At 37.6% G+C, this 15,710-nt stretch overlaps 1 long non-coding RNA gene across 1 annotated transcript in view; it reads right to left on the bottom strand.

Annotated features, from left to right (window-relative positions):
• Positions 1 to 4,422: 4,422 nt before the first annotated feature.
• Positions 4,423 to 15,710, bottom strand: part of LOC111558713 — an 842,592-nt gene continuing 831,304 nt past the window's right edge. The window contains exon 6 of the long non-coding RNA XR_002739813.2: positions 4,423 to 4,717. This is a non-coding gene — a long non-coding RNA (uncharacterized LOC111558713). The remainder of the gene's footprint in view (positions 4,718 to 15,710) is intronic.

The raw sequence follows: 15,710 nt of genomic DNA, 5'->3' as shown, positions 1-15,710 counted from the left end.
ATTAGAGAGTTAATTTGTCACCACAGGATAGGCTATGGCAGTGGTTGCCAAATTACAGCCAGTGGGTCAAAAATGACCTGCCACCTGTTTTTGTAAACAAAGTTTGATTGGAACACAGCGCCACCCAAACATTCACATCATGTCCCTATGATTACTTTCATGCTACAATTGCAGAGTTAAATAGTTGCTACAGAGACGACGTGGCCTGCAAAACCTGAAATATTTGTTACTTGGCCTTTTACCAAAACAAAACAAAAACTTTGCTGACCCCTTCCTACTTCATGAGTAAGGAAGGGGAAAAACGCTCATCGGTAGTGTTGCTGGGATTCAAATCCAGTTGTGTTTTTGATGCTATTCTTTGTTTCTTGCTTTTATTGCCACTGGTTCTTTGACCTCCATTTGATACTGTACTTCAGCTACTATAGTTCTCCTGTTCATTTACCCACACCACACACCATGTGGATGGACCACCCATTCTGGAATCATTTTTCTTCCTCAATATTGGCATGTCTTTGGGTAATAACTTATATTACTTGTCCCCTAATACCTAACTTCTCCAGCTAGTTTCACCTTAGCCCTAAGGGACTGGAAATGAGCAAAGGAAGAATCAAATATAACTTTAAAGACTTATTTTGTACTACTGGATGGATGCAGGGATGGGATAAGGATTGGAATGGGAGAGAGGTTTAATTCTAGGCATGTTGAGTTTAAGGTTTCCTTGGGAAAATCCAGGTGGAAGTTAAAGAGGCAGATAGGGAGACAGGCATGAAGCTCAGAAAAGAGATCCGGATTAAAGATATAGTAGAATAAAACATACTGGATCATGCATCCTCTCTCTCATAAATCTTGCTGTGATTAGTGATAGAGCTGTAAGGTGACCGAGGCCAGGGCTCAGTCTGAAGGCCGGTTTGTATTCATTCTATGATTACATTAAAAAAGTGAATGGACACACCTGGGCTAATATCTGTGACCTTGATCCTGTAAGCAACAGACCTATTTTTCCCTCTAACACACTATGCTGTGTCTTCATGGCAGGACCAGACTGCTTCATGTTTCCAGGTCATATGGGACTCTATTTGGGACTGGGGAGCTTCCTCTCAGAAAGATAACCAAAGCCTTTACTGTCTCTACCAAGATTTCACAGGAACCAGTAGCAGGCTTAGTATCTCAAGGCCTTTATTTTTTCCCTGAGAGAAACAATGGTATGAATTATTCAGTATGCCACAGGAAGGCCATAAATTATTTGAGCATTGCACAGTTTAACTGTAGTTGAATCTAGGATTGCTAATGCAGTACAGTGATTAATCCTCAAGATGTGCAAAACGGAGCTTGTCCCTCTTCCTCTCAGGAGGGGCTGTGGGCCATGTACCTGAGTTCAAGCTTAACTCCTGTCAGACATATTTGATTTTCTCACTACGGTCTTCATAAAAATCCCATCCAGGGAATGAAGAACAACAATAACAAAAAACCCAAATAAAATATTCAAAATCCAATGATGACAACACGATGTGGGTTGCTTTGTTTGGTTGGTTGGTTTGGTTTTGTTTGCTTCATAGTTTGCTCCCTCTCACGGCCCTTCCACGTTGTCATTCATGGCAAATAGATGATCTGAGGAAAAATACGTGTCCGATAGATGGACTTGTTTGGAGGCATCTCCTTTAGAACCCATAAGGTGCACCAGAATCTGCTTCATGGGCCTGGGTCTTACACTGTCCAACAGGGCTTTATGCTCAGAAGAATCCCACTGTTGGCTTAATGCTCTGCTGTCTTGAGATTCTTAATAACTTTTGAACCAGGGTCTCACATTTTAATTTTGCCATGGGGACCCACAAATTACGTGGCTGTTTTGTCTTATGCTTGACTTTGGTTTCCTACTGTCTGACCTTGGCCATACCTGAGCTCTTTTAAGTGTACTCAGGCCCCAAATGCCGTGAAGATACTTGAAGAAATGTTGTGCTTCAGTGTGTATTATAATAAGCGGAGTTCTGTTGTTAATAGGCTCATTGTAGATATCTGGCCTGTTTCTGAATTTTCCTATTTTGAACCATGGCAAGATGGTGCTTGGCTGATTTCTGAGACTTTGGTAGGGCATAGCGGCAAAGGGAAGGTTGCCCAAACCTGGATGGATATCCGTGTGTGCATAGGTGTTCAGTCCCTCTCAATAATATGGACCACAGAGAGGCCAGAGATTCTGTATAGATGGCTGGTTGCTGCTGAACTTATTTAAAGCCACACTGCTGAGTGTGTCTTCTTACCTTTAGTCTCTTTTGGACATTCCTGAGTGATTCCTCTCTCTCTCTCCCACCTGTAGGCACTATTACCTCCTTTGTAGGAAGGTTTGCAGTTAAGAATAAAAGATGCAACGTGGAAGCCTTTGAAAGAATTCAAGCCCATGTGTTTTGCATCACTCTGGATTTGCATGCTGCATCCATGAAAGACCCTCCTGTATTATTTCAGCTTCCAGGTATCTGTGGAAATGTATGATTCCTACTTGACCATCCAAACCATATGCCCCAAAAGCCTAGTGCCACTAGGGCCCTAAAGGAACTCTGTTTGTCACTGAATTTTCTCTACCTTTGGCTCCTTTTCTGAATTCAATTTCCTTTTTCCCTCTTAGTGACCTTTTTGTAACCTTCTTTTGATGTCACAGATAGCCAAATTCTAGATATGGGACAAGCTAATGGTAGAGATATTCACTGTGACTTGGCAAACTTTCTCCTTGTCGGTTGGTGACTCAGGCAGGAGGGACAGGAAATGTGCTGTCAGTGGCAGAATCGCTCCCTGCAATAAGGCATTAGTTTGAATCCCAAATTAAAATGTAAAAGGGATGGGGAGGAGGAGGAGGCCCATCCATACCCTCAGTCTTTATTCACCTGGTTAATGACTCAGGCTGTTCATTAGGCACCAAAGAAGCAAGCTTTATCGTTTCCCCAGCTTCAAAAACTGAAACGCCTGCATTCAAATTACACCAACATGCTCCAAAGCCTCGTTAATTGAAAGTATGTGATGGGATCTAATGTAACATTTATCTTGCTGCAATTGACATGAGAGGCAGAGGTGAGGGGTTTAAGGAGTATTTTATTTAAAGACAGACTTGAACAGGCTGTGGGAGTGATTGCCAGCTTGTCAGGTGACTCACTGACACCTGGAGAGAACTTTGTGTCATTAGCCAGTCTGAATCCCAAGTATGGCCCAGGACAATATACTGAAGACTTTGGGCCTCCTTTATCCCCACCTCCTTACCCTACACCCTTTCTTCCTGGCAGTTTTTATCTCCACTAATAAATAAAAATTAGTACTCGGCACATACTGGAAACATTGACTACAAAACTGATCCAATACAAGGCCTGCATGGGGGCTTGTACATCAACAGACATGCCTTTCCATCCCACATACAAGTAATGCATTTGGGTTTTCAGGAATCGGTGGGCTTGGGGGTGCAAAGCATTGGAATTAAAAAAGAAGCCACCAGGAATGTAGGGGAAGCATCCTGTTTAGCTTGCTGGATTTACCCATGCATAGCTCACTGTCTTGGGAAAAATAGTTTTGTACAGCAACCTCATCTTTAAATGGGAGAGGATATCCTACTTATTGCCAAGAGAGGCTCTAGGGGGGACTGGTGGGGTCATCTGTGGTACAGAAAGGATTTGGGGAAATCCTTTCAAGTTAACTCTACTTATGGGTAGGTGTATACACAGAAGTCTCTTCATACATCCCAGCTATCGTGAAAGGATATGGCATCATTATACATTAGAGCACAGTAATTTCTTAAGTGGGTTTGGCCATGGAGGGAAGGGAATGAGGGGCTAGTGCATGCATGGGAACAACCCATGTTCTGTTTCTGTCATGGGCCCCCAAAACAGATTTCTATCTTCTTCTTCTTCTTTTTTTTTTTGTTTTTTGAGAGAGAGAGTGTGTGTGCACGTGTGTGTACACATGCATACACGAGTAGGGGAAAGGCAGAAGGGGAGAGAGAGAGAGAGAGAGAGAGAGAGAGAGAGAGAGAGAATCTTAAGCAGGTTCCATGCCCAGCATGCAGCCCGAGGCAAGGCTCAGTCTCCCAGCTATGAGAACATGACCTGAGCTGAAATCAAGAGTCAAACGCTTAACCCACTGAGCCACCCAGGTGCTCCCATCCTGTCTTCTAAGTAGCAGAACTTTAGATAATAGTCAGTATCTATAAATAATCTCTGTGATTATCAGAAGTCCCCTACCACACTTGCTTACTTCTTGAGCTAAGAATTGGAAAAAAAAAAAAACACCCCTATTATGCCATTCATTTTCTGGATCATGTACAGTACTTCCCTCTTACCCACAGGGGATACATTCTGAGACCCCCAGTGGATGCCTGATACTGTGGGTAGGACCGAACCCTATTATACTGTTTTTTCCTTACACATACATACCTTGGATAAAGTTTAATTTATAAATTAGGCACAGTAAAAGATTAAGAACAATAACTAGTAATGGATAGAATAATTATAACAATATACTGTAATAAAAGTTATGTGAATGTGGTCTCTTTCTCTCAAAATCTTATTGTACTGCACTCACCTTTCTTCTTGGGATGATGTGAAATAATAAAATGCCTACCTGATGAGGTGAAGTGAGGTGAATGATGTAAGCAGGATGATGTAGTTTTCGGGTACTATCGACTTTCCGACCATATGTCAGTAGGAGGATCATCTGCTTCCAGACTGTGGTTGACAGCCGGTAACTGAAACAGTATAAAGCAAAACCAAGGATAAGTGGGAGACTACTGTGCAGAGACTGAAAACAGTCCCAGTGTGGTCGATTTGTAAATTCTGTCACCGTCTAGGTTAGGATTTTCCTTCTTTCTCATTTCCCAAATCCTATAGGTTTCTTCAGGTTCACTCACATTTGCTCACCATGGATTTTGTTTAAGTTTCTACTTTGAAATAATTATAGATTTGTAGGAATTTGCAAAAAAAAATGTACAGAGAGGTCACATGTACTTTTCATCCAGTTTCCCCCAAATGTAGATCGAGTTTGTCCTGCTGTTAGTCATATTTATTTGATACAAGGCCTCTTGACTGCCTCATTCCCCTAAAACACCCTGCACAGGGCATTTGGGAACACTTACATGACACAGGGCATCCCAAGATATTAGTGTATAAGTAACTGGCTAATATTTCATTAATATTACCAACCATATATCTTTAAAGTATCTTATGACTTCGGTTCATGAAGAACAACACAGAAAAATGGAAGAGCTACCTTGAAAGGTGAGCATTTTCAAAGATGATTATGTTCCATGAAATCTTAACTTATACCTCATGTGAGTGGCTTACACATCATTGTGACTTATGTAAGGCATAACCGAAATAAGTTTTGAAACTCAGGGTGATACAGACTCTTAAGGTAGGAAATCCTATTAATGTACCCTCCCACTGTTATGTAATACAAAATTCCTTTCCTTGGTAACAGTCTTAGCCTTCTCCAATTTCTTATTTATGTTTGTGCATCTCTCCTCTAATTCCATACTGTGGAGTTTGACAGTCAAGGTCATTCTCCCTATCTCCTTTAATGAATATAGGACTATCTACCACTTCACTCTCTCAGTCCTTGTTTTTCTAGATTAGAGGGTTCACCTTATTAACCAGCCTTGGTGAATAGGCTCCTTCTTGGTCAACTTAGATATATTTCTCTAGGCCTACTCCAACCAATTTATAACCACCCTTGCTTCCAAAAAAGAAATAGATGTATTGTACATTTGCTCCTTGGCTCCAAATCTGTGAGTGAAGAAATGTTCTGAATATGAGCAGAAGTATGTGTGGTGTGTGTATGTGTGTGTGTGTGCACGCGCATGCACGTGCACATGTATATGTATGTGGGAGGGAGTTAGGGTGGTGGGGGACTTAATTTAATGTCACCATTTAAATAAAACATTCTGGTGACTCAGGGGAAAATACAAAAAAGTAGAAAAATTGCTTTGGATTCTCTGCTATTCTGCTGAAAATAATACTATTTCATTGGAATTATTCAAATACCTTAAAAAATTTTCACTGTACATATTTAATTTTCACTCATGCATTTGAAGGTGTGCATACATTTGTATTCATGACAAATTAGGAGGCTTTGCATGAGTGCACACATATACATGGGTGAGTCAGTCATTCAGTGGTAGGCATTACTTCCTGTGATTCCATAATATCAAATACTGAGGAGATAAGGTAGGAATATGCAAAACAATATTTCCTCTTGAAATTTACCATAGATATGCCTGCAAGAAAAAAAAAGGAAAAACACTATTTGCTATTTCATTGAGATTTCAGGCTTAATTAGACTTTGTTTAAAGCTTTTTAAAAAATGTTTATTTATTTTTGAGAGAGAGACAGAGTATAAGCGGAGGAGGGACAGAGAGAGAGAGAGGGAGACACAGAATCGGAAGCAGGCTCCAGGCTCCGAGCTGTCAGCACAGAGCTCCACGTGGGGGCTAGAACCCATGAACTGCAAGATCATGACCTGAGCTGAAGACAGATGCTTAACTGACTGAGCCACCCAGGTGCCCCCTTTTAAAGCTTTGAATAAAAATAAAAATAAAATAAGAAAGAAAAGAATTCATTAATGAAGCTGGTTAGGTAGCAAATATGAAGATCTCTCACCCCCTTTTAACTTCCCTTTATTAGTACGTGTTCCTGAACCATCTCCATCCACCTCTGTAGTTTTCAAGGTTGAGCGTTAGGGAGATTCCCTGCACACTCACCTGCAGCAGTGTTTCTCCTGTGAATAGCTGTCTTCTCATCAAGAATGAAAAATAATAAATTGGAGGCCTGGGCTTTAAATTTGGAACATTTTTTTTCCCACCAGGCAAACATTGGATAAATAAGAACTCCTAGGACGCTCTAGAGGTCTTAAAAATTTACCTTCCTGCTCCTTCACATCCAAATCTCCAGCCCTCAGACATAATCACTCTCGCCCCACCTTGGTTCTCTTTCTTTCCTCTTTCTTTCTCTCTTTTCCAGTCTCCTGACTATGGCTTATAAGAGAAATGACTACAAACATTTTTTTGATTCCTTTGGTGTCTCAAAAGAACTAATTGTGTCTTGGCAAAAATCATGTCAGGAAGAATCTGGAGACTCCCTGAAAGAAAAGTTTAGGGCTCTGATTCAATATATGGCAGGTCGTTAACTTTCTGGAAAATTGGCTAATGAGTTTAACCATAATGCTATTGAGACTAACGGGATTGGAGATATTTTAAATTGTAAGAGACCCTAGACACTGATTAGTCACTGCATCATAGACTCCCAGAGCAGGAGTCTTAAATGTTACCTAGTCCATTTTGCCCAATGGATGTTTAAATTCCTCTATAACTTCCCAGCCAAGAGGTTACCAAACTCTTGTGTAAATACCTTTAGTGATAAGGCACTCATTACTTAATGAAGTTGTCTATACCTTCTCTGGATTGCCCTTGCTTATTCTTATAAAATTTTGCTCATACTGATCCAAAATCTGTTCTGTAGATTCTCTCTGTTATTTCTAGTTCTACCCTCTTGACGATACGCAGAACACACTGTTCTCTCATCTTCATGATGGCCCTTCAACGATTTGATGACAACTTCCATCTTTTTCTTGGGTCACTTCTTCTTTAGACTTTATGTTTCTTATATGGCATTGGTTTATGTCTCTCTGATACTTGTGGTTATTCCCTTTTGAAAGCACGGGGCCTGGTATTCCATTCTATATAAAGTGGAAGGTAAAGGTACCACCCAAACTGTAAAGGTTAAGAAAATAAATTTAAGTACAGTATACACAGTTATCTCTAAAAATAAAAACGTGAATAGCAGGGTTTGGGGGGATGATTAGGGAAGAAGTGGGAGAGGAGAATGAACTCGCTCTTTATTGGCAGGAAGCTACTATGTTATTTTAAAAGTTTATAAATCCAGAAGATGTATAAGTACATGTTTTGTGCTGTGGTTACAACCAGCAGGAACCTTCTAAAGAGAAATAATGAAGAATAGTTGACTGCTCTGAGACTGAGACGAGGGATAAAGAGGGAGAGCTCTTTTCTCCTTTTGTGCTCTTCTGGATTGTTTGAATCTTTATTATTAAGGGCATATACACTTCCACGATGCCTTATATGTAATTCAGAAGCCCAAAAAACTCTGAGAGAGAAAAGTTTTTTCATATCATTTGGCCATTAAGCTTCACTTAATCTGAATAACTTGGTAATTATTCAGAAAACCTGAACTGATGTAGAGCTGTTTATAATCTTCGTTATTGCAATATTGTATGTATATTCATTGATTTTGTTCCAAAAATATTAATGTGTTTGATTTGGGGGTGCTATTCCAGACCCTACTGGGCATGCTAAATAATATACAGCGTATAGCACTGTATTATCTTTTTAAATCCTGAAAATTTTTGAGTTTTTGAAACATATCTGGCTGTAAGTATTTTAGATAATGTATTGTAAGCTTATAATACTTTATTGTAATAAAAAAAAGAATGACAAAGTAAGCTTATAATACTTTATTGTAATAATAAAAAAGAATGGCAAAGCCCAGAAACCGTAGATAATACTTGAGCATGTTCTGATCACAGCGCGGCCCAATTAGTCACCTCCCCCAGTCTAGATATTATACTTTTAGTAACACAACCTAAGAATAACCACTTTACTTGTTTCGGTGTTTGTATCACATTTACTGAATCATTCTGAGCTTACTGTCTATTAAATCCTGAAGTCTCCTTTACAAGAGCTATTCTTGCTAAGCCATGTTCCCAAAAGTAATATACAAGATGAACATGTATTCACTACAGGGCTGTTATAAATAACAAGCTCCCTGATGCATTTAAAATATCATTCAATATACCAAGATATGATATCCATACAAGTTTTCAATAATATGGTTACTGCACTGTTACTACCTCAATATAGTGCATTATGCATAGTGCATTATCAAATTAAATATACTTGATTTTGAATCCTGAATCTGGTATTTCCTAGGTATGTGACTTTGGGAAAGTCGTTAACTACTCTGAGCTCATTTTGCCTATAAGATAGGCTTTATAATTCTAAGCATAACATAAAGAGTTCTGTATTCTCAGCCAGAAATAGATGCACAAAAAAAATATGTATTACTATTATTCTAAATAATAATAGCAACATAAAACAGTGGTTCCCAAATTTTGTTTCCCATGAGAATCATAGGGGGAGATTTTAAAATTTGTGATGCCCAAGTTGTATCCCAAATTAATTAATTTAATTAATTAGAATACCTCAGAATAGCCTGAGGTAGAAGCTAGGTGATTCCAATGTGTAGCAAAGTTTGGGAAGCACTGACCTAAAGTAAAAAATGTTTTTTTTTTTTTAATTTAATGTTTATTTTTGAGAGAGGGAGGGAGAGAGAGAGCCAGAGCATGAGCCCTGGGAAGGGCAGAGAGAGAGGGAGACACAGAATCCGAAGCAGGCTCCAGGCTCTGTAGGCTCTGAGCTGTCAGCACAGAGCCCGATGCGGGGCTTGAACCCATGAAACGCGAGATCATGACCTGAGCCGAAGTCGGACCCTTAACCGACCCTTAACCCAGGTGCCCCTAAAGTAAAAAATCTTAATACTTGCCACCAGAAGATGGACTTGTTGTTGGCATATTAATTTACTTGCATCTGAAGCTACTAGACTCTCTTAATAGCTTTTCCCAATCCCAGTAGAGCAAGTTTTTGTTTGTTTGTTGTATAATTACATGTTTTTGGAAATTCATTTAGTCTCGGGAAGCTGATCCTTGCAAAAATGGTGAGCCCATTTTGATTATAAAGTGGGCCTCATATAAAATTTCTTCATGTGTGTTGTAATTTTTTGTTGAAATCTGAATATTTTAGGCAATATATCTAGCAACTCTGGCTGATGATTTTTTTCTCCTCACTTTTGGAGGCTTGTGTTTGCTGTTGTTTTATTCTTTGCTTAGTTACTTGGATATTTGAGTAAAGTCTAATTCCCCAGCAATGTGAAGCCTTTGATGTGGTTTCTCAAAAGGTGCAGCTTTGGGCATGCACACATTCACCCGTCTTTTACCCATGGCAACCACTAATATATTTTTCATTTCTATAATTTTGTCATATGAAGAATGTTATATAAATTAAATCATAGGCAATATAGCTTTTTATGATCTCGCCCATCCCCCACATTACTTTCTTAAGAGTAATCCAGGTGTGAATAGACATTTTTATTAATAAGCACAGATGGCCAATAGGCACACAAAATGATGCTCAACATCACTAGCCATGAAGGAAATGCAAATCAAAACCACAATGAGATATCACCTCACAACTGTCAGATTGACTTTTATCAAAAAGAAAAAAAAAAACAACAGTGTTGGCGATGATGTGGGAGGAAGGGGATCCTTATGCACTGTTGCTGGGAATATCAACTGGTGCAGCCGTTATGTAAAGCAGTATGGAGATTCCTCAAAAATTAAAAATAGAACCACCATACAGTCCAGCAATTCTACTTCTGGGTATTTATCTGAAGAAAATAAAAAACACCAATTAAAAAAGATATATACACCACTACGTTCATTGCAGCATTATCTACAATAGCCAAGATATGAAAGCAACCTGTCAATCAATAGATGCAAGGATAAAGAAGACATGATATATATATACAACGGAATATTACTCAGCTATAAAAAGAATGGAATCTTGTCATTTGCAACAATATGGATGGATCTAAAGGGTATTATGCTAAGTACAATGAATCACAGAAAGGCAAATACTGTATGATTTCACTTCTTTGTGAAATCTAAAAAACAAAACAAACAAAACAAAACAGAAACAGACTTCACGGATACACAAAACAAACTGATGGTTACCAGTGGTAGGGGGGATGAAGGCAAAATAGATGAAGGGGATTAAGAAGTACAGACTTCCAGTTATAAAATAAGTAAGTCATGGTGATACAATGTACAGCATAGGGAATATAGTCAATAATACTGTAATAACTTTGTATGGGGACAGTAGCTAGACTAACAATAGAGATCACTTCATAATATATAAAAATACTGAATCACTATGATGTACACCTGAAACTAATAGGATATTACATGTTAATGATACTTCAATAAAAAAGAATATTCCCTTTCAAATTGGGAACCAGGAAAAAAGAGAATAATCCAGGTTGTTGTGTGTGTCAATAGTTTATTCATTTTTACTGTAGAGCAGTATTCTGAATGTACCACAGTTTGTTTAACCATTCACCAACTGGATGTCATCTAGGTTATTTTCACTTTGAGGCTATTATGAATAAAGATGCTATAAACATCTGTGTGCAAGTTTCTGCATAAACATAAGTCTTCCTTTCTCTGGGATAAATGTCCAGGAGTGAAATTCATGGGTTGTATGTTAGTTGCGTATTTTGTTTTTTCAGAAACTGAAAGTTTTTTTCTAGAGTGACTGTGCCATTCTATGTTTCCACTGGAAATGAATCCAGTTTTTCTATACCCTTGTCAGTATTTTGTGTTGTAACTATTTTTTATTGTGTGCGTTCTGTATATGCATGTCGTGATCTTCTTGTAGCTTTAATTTCCATTTCCCTGTTGGCTAATGATCCTGAACATCTTTCCATGTGCTTATTTGTCCTGTGTCTATCCATCCTCTGCGGTGAAATGTCTGTGTATGTCTTTTCCCCATTTTCTGACTGTATTGTTTGCTTTTTTTATTGTTGACTTTTGAGTGTTCTTTATATATTTTGGATACTAGTCCTTTATCTGATATGTGGTTTGATAATATACTCTCCACATCTGTGGCTTATATTTTCATCCTGTTAACAGGGTCTTTCACAGGGCAAAAGTTTTAAATTTTTATAAAACCCAATTTATCCATTTTTCCTCTAACGAATTATGCTTTAGGTGACAAATCTAAGAACTTTTTGCCTAGCCCTAGATCCTTAAGATTTTCTTCTTCTACTGAGATTTTTATTTCAATTATTGTATTTTTTAGTTCTAAAATTTTCATTAGGTTCGTCTTTATATTTTGTATTTTTTTACTGATACTTTCTTTACTAAAAGTCTTCATCTTTCATCTGTTTCAAACAAATTCATAATTGTTTGATGAAGCATTTTTATTAGGACTGCCTTAGAAATTTTGTCAGATAATTCTAACATTTCTGTCATTTCAATATTTATATCTATTAATGATCTTTTTTCACTTATCTCAGTATTCCCAGTTCTTGGTATTATGGGTGACTTTTTATTGAAATCTGGATAGTTTGGGTATTATGTTTTGAGACTAACATTCTTTAATTTTTCTTTACTTATTTTACTTTTCTTTTTACAGTGCTCTGGCATGGGACAGGTGGGTACCACCTTATTATGGTCAGAAGAAGGTACAAATCTAGATTCCCCCACTTGGTTTCTGTTGACACTCAAGGGTGTGGGGTCTCCCTTGGTTTCTACTGATACCATGGGGGATGAAAGTCTAGGCTCTCTAGTTGACCTTCTTTGATATCACTCCAACAGGGGTGTTTGGGCACCTTATTACATCCCAGCAAAGGTAAAAATCGAGGCTTCCCACTCAAATTTTGCTGATGTCAGTAGAGGTGGGGCCACAGTGTTCTGTGTGGTACTGGCTGGATTAGAGTGGCTATTGTCTAATAATTTTCCATCTAGGTTGTTCCTTTCCTAGTCCTTTGTTTAGAGAAAGCAGGCTTTTGGTGGAGAGGGGAGATATTTTTTTTTAATTTGTACCTGCTGGTGTTAACATATTGCCAGTTTCTTTAGCTCCAATTCAGGATATATGAAGCAAAAAGAAAATCTAGGGAACTTACCACTATGTTATTCCTTGTGACCTGAGATAAGTAGCTAGTTTTTCTTCTTCTGTCTTCTTATGCTTGTTTTATATATAATTAATGTCCAAAGTTTTTAGTTGTGCTTGGTGGGAAAAATAGGGGAAAGTATACCTATGCCATATTTCCGGACATGGAGTTGACCCAACAATTCTACTTCTAGGTATTTGCTTACGATAAAAGAAAACACGTCTACACAAAGACTTATGCATGAATCTTCATAGCAGCTTTATTCATAAGAGGCAAGAAACTCCCTACAACCTACCAAATTCCCGTCAATGTGAAGGGCTAGTTATATATTAATAATGTTGAATGTTGTTTAAAATTAAAAGATCTGCCCAGTAACATCAAATGTGAGAAAAAGTGGAGGGAAAAAAGAACATTTAGACACACTGGTAGGAATGTAAATTGTTATAATTGCTTGGGAAACAAATGGAATAAAGTTAAATTTGAGTAAAATTGAAAATGTGCATTTTTACTTCTAGATGCCCTAGAAAGTGTCTTGTAAATGTATACAAGGAGATGTGTACAAGGATGCTTAATATGGCACTGTTTGTAACAAACAGAAATTGGAAAAAAACTAAAATGTCCATCAATAAGGGATTAGATGAATCATAACATATTGGGTAATTACATCCAATTAGCCTATAAATTGAAATTGAAATAAAAAACTTGTTGACTGAAAAAAGGTTAGTCGCAAAGTTATATATGCAAATTATACTACTTTTATAAATTTTAAATCATACAAAAGAATTCTATAGCTAGTTTCATGGACACAAATGTATGCAATGTGTGTATAAAGTGGAGGATGAGAAAATATATCTATAATTTACATAAGTGACTGCCTGTGGTGTGAGAGGAACAGCTTAAGGAACTTAAACACAAGGGATCTCTTCTTTTTAACATTTTTTTTACAGGTTTTAGATTCATAGACATTTTCTGTGTTACTCTCTATAATCCGTTTTTATTTTTCATAATTAAAAAGGAAAGCAGTTAGGAAATTATAGCTAGACCTGGCTTTCCAAAAAGGGGAAAACACGTGTGCAAAAATGATGAAACACACTTAGGAAACTGTAAGAACCTTGTTCAGACCTGGTGAAGGGCACATAAGCCTTGAGTCATAGATAAAGGGCAGATCATGAAGGGCCTTGTAATGTCACGTTGAGGGACACGTGGATTTTTCTTGGAAGGCAATGGAAATCCAATGAAGGCTTTGAAGAAAGAATGGTAGTTACAGGAATGCATGCATGCGATATGTGCATATTTAAGTCCAATGGTATTAGGGTTGTGGAAAGGAAAAGGAGTCACAGAGAAGTGGCAACACAACCTATGGTCACAAAAAACAGGAAGTGCTAAAAGTAAAGTTTTGTTGGCATGCAGGCTCTGTGAGGGCAGGAAGCATGTCAGCCCCTTAGTATGTGCTGCAGAGCAGACTAATGTGGATGCACAGACACACCATAGTTACAGTGGCTGCCTACTGGGAGAATTCGCGATTGAGCTCTTATTGTGGGAAATTCTATTTCAGAGGCATGATTTTCTTGGTGGTAGGTTTAGATTTGTGGAGTGCAAGCTAGGCAGTAGATATGGATTTTTTATTTGCTGTCTGACAGCCCGAATGTCCACCCAGTTGACTGAATTTATTGTGATCGATTTAGTTAAAAAACAATTTCTTACATTAGAATAGCAGGCAGATCATTTGTTGGATTAAATGAATTTATATTTTGACAAATATTTGAGCCAAATTGACAATCACAAGCGTCCTGGTTGCATGAATTGAAACAAAGATCCACTGGGTAAACACTAAGAAACAATATTTTATTTTATTCATATCTAGAAAAATGTAGAAGTTCAGTCTGAGAGATTGGGGCCAAACAATTTGAAATCCTACTCTATTTTCATTCCCATTCATATTACATTTGCTTCACATAATTCTACAATTTTAAAACTTATCCTTCAAAATAGAAGAAAATCTCACTCAGTGAAATTTATAATTGTTACAAGTATATGGAGTAGGTATAGGCTAGGTTACATTATTATAAGTTTCAAAGAACATTTGGAAATGATTAGCTCATTTCTATCATCAGCTGTCAATGCATGTCCAATTTGGAGTTAGACTCTAAAAATTAGTATATGAAATCCGAGACTCAGTCCCTGCTCCTGTCATTTAACTTCTTGACATATGTAAAATTGGGATAATGGTTCTTAATTTGCAAGGTTATTATGTAATTTAATTTACATACATATGTGTGTATAAATATATATATATATATATACACACAGATATCCACATGTGCATGTATATATATGTGTGTGTGTATGTGTATATGTTATATATATATATGCATATGTATATATATTTGCCTAATACATAGGAGGCATCTAATTAATGTTTATTCTTTTCTCTTTCCCACCCTCAATAAGAATTTGGCACACACTTGAAGAGACAGAGTGAAACAACCAGATGATTCCTCCATGCAGAGAAATTTTTTAAATACAGATTATAATTTTTTAAAGTTTGGGGCTCTTGAGTGGCTCAGTTGGTTAAGCATCGGACTCTTGATTTCGGCTCAGGTCATGATCTCATGGTCGTTAGACCAAGCCCCATGTGGGGCTCCATGCTGACTGTGGAGCCTGCTTAAGATCCTCTCTCTGTCCCTCTGCCCCTCTCAGACTTGTGAGTGTGCTCTCTCTCAAAAAAAATTAAAACTAAAAAAAATTAAAAAAAAATTTAAAGTCATAATCCACCCATTCAGATATAGTTATGCTAATGACTTTGTGTATCTCTTCCAAATTAAACACATTTTGTTTAAATGTGTGTGTTAGTCTGTGTATGTACATGTGGGATAGATCATACTGTGCACACTATTTTATCGCCTGCTTTGTCTTACTTAATTACCCATTGTTCTTATCTTT

The sequence above is a fragment of the Felis catus genome, chromosome X (genome assembly GCF_018350175.1).
Source record: "Felis catus isolate Fca126 chromosome X, F.catus_Fca126_mat1.0, whole genome shotgun sequence".
NCBI classification, from domain to species: domain Eukaryota; kingdom Metazoa; phylum Chordata; class Mammalia; order Carnivora; family Felidae; genus Felis; species Felis catus.
Note: the sequence above shows the minus strand (reverse complement) of the source record. Positions and strands in the feature narration are given on the sequence as shown.